Source organism: Dreissena polymorpha, chromosome 6 (assembly GCF_020536995.1).
Source record: "Dreissena polymorpha isolate Duluth1 chromosome 6, UMN_Dpol_1.0, whole genome shotgun sequence".
In the NCBI taxonomy this organism is placed as follows: Eukaryota; Metazoa; Mollusca; class Bivalvia; order Myida; family Dreissenidae; genus Dreissena; species Dreissena polymorpha.
In genome coordinates, this window is record NC_068360.1 from 63,590,431 (window position 1) to 63,597,164 (window position 6,734).

The 6,734-nt window shown below is 32.1% G+C and overlaps 1 protein-coding gene across 2 annotated transcripts in view; it reads left to right on the forward strand.

Moving 5' to 3' along the window:
• Nucleotides 1–6,734, forward strand: part of LOC127833659 (proline-, glutamic acid- and leucine-rich protein 1-like) — a 105,277-nt gene that overhangs the window by 43,549 nt on the left and 54,994 nt on the right. The gene's annotated exons all lie outside the window — the stretch shown is intronic.

The following is a 6,734-nucleotide window of genomic DNA, read 5'->3' on the forward strand; positions in this document are numbered from 1 at the left end:
AATAATCGACTGGTAACCGTTGGTTATTGCGGTAATAACCAACGGTATGGAGTTCCGATGCGTAGGAATTAAACCACGAGGGCGTAGCCCGAGTGGTTTGATAACAAGCATCGGAACGACATACCGTTGAATATTACCGCAATAACCAACGGTTACCCGTCGATTATTTCGATTCTAACACGATTTCATTAATAAGTTATCCGCGATATAAAGTTTATAAATAAGAATTATATTAACCGAACGTCCTCCACTTTTCCGCGAAAACGTGACGTCACCAAAACAAATAAAATCAAATGACGTCGTCTTCATTTATAAATAGTGCGCGGACAATCAAAGTGACGTCACTTAAAACAACCGTTGGTATATCGAGGTAATAACCAACAGAAGTTTTCCTTCTTTGTATATAGAAAACAAGTCACGTGCCGTGGTAGAATTAAGAAATAATCGACGGGTAACCGTTGGTTATTGCGGTAATAACCAACGGTATGGAGTTCCGATGCGTAGGAATTAAACCACGAGGGCGTAGCCCGAGTGGTTTGATAACAAGCATCGGAACGACATACCGTTGGATATTACCGCAATAACCAACGTTTACCCGTCGATTATTTCGATTCTAACACGATTTCATTAATACGTTATCCGCGATTTAAAGTTTATAAATAAGAATTATGTTAACCGAACGTCCTCCACTTTTCCGCGAAAACGTGACGTCACCAAAACAAATAAAATCAAATGACGTCGTCTTCATTCATAAATAGTTTGCGGACAATCAAAGTGACGTCACTTTAAACAACCGTTGCTATATCGGGGTAATAACCAACAGTAGTTTTCCTTCTTTGTATATAGAAAACAAGTCACGTGCCGTGGTAGATTCCATGATAAATGTTTTATGGCTAGTACAAAACCAGCATTGTTAATTTTGTAAAAGGTAATAAAATAAAACCACTTTGTATTTTCATATACGTAAATATTCGTGTACTGTAGGTTGATGACAGTGTTTTAGTATTACTTACTTTGTAACTATTATTTTATGCTCAGTTGAATTATCCAAAGGGATATTAAAAAATTATAACTCTCTGATTATACTCCTTTAATTGACGTTTCGGCATAATGCCTTTATCAAAACATTGGAAATTATATGTTAACTACATTTTTACGTCTTTTGACTGCACAATTTAAATAACAAAGAAAAATGTTTTTAAACGTCAAATGACGTTGTACATGATGACGTCATAAATGGCGTTATATAAAATGGCGCCAAAAAAATGTAAAAATTCGCCAAAAATGAAATGACGTTAAACACTTACATATTGTATCTTAATCCTATGTTAAATGTGTGCTTTATATATTTAATAAATTGATATTTTACAATAAAATAATCATCATCATATGTAATTATAATCTACCTTAACTTATTATCCTAAATTAAATAGGGTAAACTTATTTAATGACTCTTATTATTTCAATCCATATCTATGTATAATATTCTAATGATATTTGATTAAATAATCATATATACTTGCTATTCTATATATCATATACACATTATGGACAAGATAAATTGCATAAAGTACTATTATTTTTACATTCATTTATGTTGATGATTAATATAAAATGTTTTTCACATATATTTTTTACAAGATAGTTTCCCGTAGCAGGACATCAAGTTGATTTTTTGTATTTAGTCCATTTGGTGATTGCGTTTGAAACTTCTTTATAAATTCCAATTCTTTAATAAGTCTGTAATAATGGGAACTGTCTCTTATTTGTGTTAACACTGATACACCCATATCCTGCACTCTGTGGCCAGCACCATTGAAACGCAAGAGTGTGATATACAAAAACTTAAATCAAACGATAAAAGAACTTAAAACAAGGGTGAAAATAAACCAGCAAAAAAAGACACAATTGAAACAAATAATAATAGTCTTGACACTGTTACAAATCTGTCTTCAAGAAAGTTAACAGAAGCAGAAACAAGTCTATTATCCAAAGGAATATCTTTTGTACCGTCTAAAAAACACGTAGATTTATCTAAGATACACAGTGACCTAGCAGAATGGGAGAGACGGATGCGACTCGCAGAGTATTTCCATAGTGATGAAAATCAAGAAAGGAAAAAGGAAAAGGAGGAATATGAGATAAAGAAAGAAAGCCGTTTTACTCCTGAACCTGGTAGAGAAAAGTGGCTAGATGCTTATATAGAAGCAGTTAAAAATGATATTCTAAATGGCATAAAAGAAAATGGACAGTCAAATATCACAAGACAAGAAAAACAAGCATTGCACACGTTACTAAATGATTCCAGTATAATAATAAGGCCTGCAGACAAAGGTTCTGGAATAGTGATAACAGACGCAAATGAATATGTAGAAAAACTCCGGAATGAACTTAATGACAGCACATCATATGAAAAAACTAATGGGAATGGACTTGACAATGCAAACAAAAAGGTGAAGCAACTAGCAAATAAACTATTTAAAAACGGCATTATCTCAAAGAAATTACAACAATACTTGATACCAAAATATCCATCAAGAGGGAAACTCAAAGGAAATCCAAAAATACATAAAAAAGGCAACCCGTATAGAACAATCGTAAATGGCATTGGAACAAGTACTGAAAGAATGGCAGAGGTAGCAGAAAAGGAGCTAGAAACCTATGTTATAGAAACACCAAGCTATATAAGAGACACCACAGCATTTTTAAACGCAATAGAGAGGGAAATAACTACACCATTACCAGAAGGAATTATCTTATACTGTTTTGATGTTGTCAAGTTATACCCATCGATTCCAAAGAAAGAGGGCCTAGAGGCGTGCAAACAAGCTTTAAATGAACGCTGTACTAAGACCATCAACACTGAAGCGGTGATTGAAATGATTGAAACTGTTTTAGAAAATAATGTGATCGAATTTTGTGGACAAGAATACAGACAAAAAGAGGGAGTAGCTATTGGATCGAAACTTGGGAGAAATTATGCCTGTTGTTACATGAGAAAATGGGATGAACAATTATCTGAATACAATAAACAACCAATATTTTATAAACGTTTCATAGATGATGGGTTTGGACTATGGACACATGGAATTGACGAACTCATGAAATTTTTCGACTATGCTAACAAAATACATGAAAACATCAAAGTAGAATTAAGATGGAACACAACACAGATAGATTTCTTAGACACAAAAATTCAACTAGAAGATAATAAAATAACAACTGATTTATACTCAAAGCCAACCGATAAACATCAATATGTCCAATATGACTCAAACCATCCAACAAATGTGAAGAAAGCAATACCCTATGGATTAGGAATACGTTTAAAAAGAATATGTTCTGACGAAAACAAATACAAACATCGTAAAAAAGAACTAAAACAAAATCTACAAAAAAGAGGATATCCAAATAAATTTGTAAACCATGAGCTATCCCGAGTTGATAATTTAAATAGGAAAGACTTACTTAAGAAGAAAGAAACAAATAAAACAGCCAACAAGAGAGTACCACTAGCTATAACTTATTCTAACAACCTTCCAAATATCCACTCAATAATTCGAAAACATACAGACAAACTATATAAATCAGACAGAATGAAAAATATATTCCCAGACGTACCAATAGTTGCATACAGACGAGATAGAAATATCGGTGACATTTTAGTTCATGGAAAAACAAATAAAGAGATAAACAAACGTTTTCAACTAATACCACAATCGTGTAAGACTAATTGTATAGTCTGTAAAATGTTGAAAAGAGGTTTTCATAACAACCCAAAAAGTGACATTCCAAACGAAGCAATAAAACAGAACTGTAACATTTATAACTTGGTGTACGGTATATTTTGTATTAAATGCCAAAAGATGGTATACGTCGGAGAGACAAGCAGATCATTAAAGGAACGTGCCAAAGAACACGAGGCTGACGTGCGACTACGAAGAGAGAAACCAATCTCAGAACATTTCAATGGTGCTGGCCACAGAGTGCAGGATATGGGTGTATCAGTGTTAACACAAATAAGAGACAGTTCCCATTATTACAGACTTATTAAAGAATTGGAATTTATAAAGAAGTTTCAAACGCAATCACCAAATGGACTAAATACAAAAAATCAACTTGATGTCCTGCTACGGGAAACTATCTTGTAAAAAATATATGTGAAAAACATTTTATATTAATCATCAACATAAATGAATGTAAAAATAATAGTACTTTATGCAATTAATCTTGTCCATAATGTGTATATGATATATAGAATAGCAAGTATATATGATTATTTAATCAAATATCATTAGAATATTATACATAGATATGGATTGAAATAATAAGAGTCATTAAATAAGTTTACCCTATTTAATTTAGGATAATAAGTTAAGGTAGATTATAATTACATATGATGATGATTATTTTATTGTAAAATATCAATTTATTAAATATATAAAGCACACATTTAACATAGGATTAAGATACAATATGTAAGTGTTTAACGTCATTTCATTTTTGGCGAATTTTTACATTTTTTTGGCGCCATTTTATATAACGCCATTTATGACGTCATCATGTACAACGTCATTTGACGTTTAAAAACATTTTTCTTTGTTATTTAAATTGTGCAGTCAAAAGACGTAAAAATGTAGTTAACATATAATTTCCAATGTTTTGATAAAGGCATTATGCCGAAACGTCAATTAAAGGAGTATAATCAGAGAGTTATTATTTTATGAGCAAATAAATGATGTGAAGTGTTTTGTATCTCCACACAATACCACATACCTTTTTATATATGTACTGTGTTATGTGTTATTTGAATGTTTAATTAAAAAAATATGGATGATATAACATGATGCATTCTTATATTTGCATTCAACTTGTAACTATAGAGCTAAGTGTATGCAGTTTAGACTGTGATTTAAGAATTGCTACATAATGGCTAGTTTTTTAGTGGCAACAAAATTAAAACTATTCAACAATAGTTTGCGAAAGAAAATTAGAAACCTGCCAGATACCTGTATTTATTTAATATTTTAATTGCGAAACAAGTATGTTGTTATGCTGTTACACATAATTATACATTGATAATAAATAAGAAGACAATTAGCGGTGTTAACGTTTCCCAACAGTAGAAATCATTCTTCTGATGAAGTCAGTGGTATACAGACGAAAGCTCCAGGTATGGCTTTCAATACGTAGTGTGTGTTATTTGACAGTCTAAAACTTATTGGATTAAAAAAATTCTGTCAAATTTGTCAATCAAAATTGATTTGACACATCACATGATTTTGATTATGTTAAATCAGTGTACTGTATGCTAAATACAACTGCTTTGGCAAGCTGTCAAGTTGATTGAGACATTTGATGAAACAAACTGTTTCTGGGGTAGGACCAGTACTTAGTGTCTATACATGTATGACGTACCATGACGTCGAAAGTCTACAAGACCTACTAGGGAGAACGAGAAATGTACTTCGACGTACAATTTTCACCTACCCTTGAGTGTTAGCCAATCAGAAGACACCTTACATCTGTTGCTTTTAGAGATATTTGACATTGAACATAATTATTATTATTATTTATACCAAATTGTGCGACTATCGACTGCTTACTCATAGATATTGTGCGTATTTATTGACCTGGCGTGGCGGAAGTAACCTCTGACTTATGCAAGTTATGGTTATTACAAAATACGACCAACGGGGAGGTTATTATACATTTTTATCCCGTTAATGTTTGGTAACTGTTTGGTTACCGTTGGGAATTTCCTACACAGTAATGCGCTGGACGGTAGTGATACTCCGCCCCGCATGATCATTTCATACACACAATATGCTGAATAATTTTAATTTTAAAAAGGTAACAATTGACTCTTCTTCAAATTTGTATACAATCTATGTCAATGCATTAAATACTTGAAACTTCGATGTGTTTTTTTTGGCCAATCTGGTATATATATTTTTTATTCATTTTGTCCTTAATTAAAAAAGAGATTTCAAACATTTATTATGAATAAATCTGAAGGAAAAGCGGCTCAATATTCAAGTGTTTTGATTGGCTGTTATTAAAATGTGTACGTCGAAGTACAAACATGTATGTCGAAGTACAAATTGTACTTTGACGTACAAACATATACTTTGAAGTGTATGTTATATTTGTATGTCGACGTACAATTGTTGTACTTCGATGTACATTTCTCTTTTTACCTAGTAGGTCTTCTTGACTTTCAACCCAAATGGTACGCCATAGTATGTCTTTAAGGTTATCTAAAGAATGCTCCCACTTAAGGGATCAATACAGAGACCTCCCAGTGACTAAGCCAGTTAGCAGACACCCCATCCTTATACCACAGCCACCGAACCAGCTTTAAATTCCTGTGGCTAGAAAACAAAAAAATTATAAGATGCTAGATCTTTAAGCTAGGAACATGTAACTCGTTTGAATATAGATTTTTGTAAGATGCATTACTTTATTATTGCAACAATTATAATATTTTGAACACAATCATGTCCATATATTTATTAAAAATACATGGTTATCAAAAAAACTTAAAAAGCTTTTGCCAGTAAATTAGGTAGCACCTATAATCATATTATTTTATTAAGAGTGTTACATCCTGATCTTGAAGGGTTTAAGCAGTCCCTGCTTTCCCCTTCTGCCCCTTGAACTCCGGGAGACATGTTTTTATCAGTTTTTAACTTTAAATCACTTCACCTTATATGATAAATCTATCATACTTT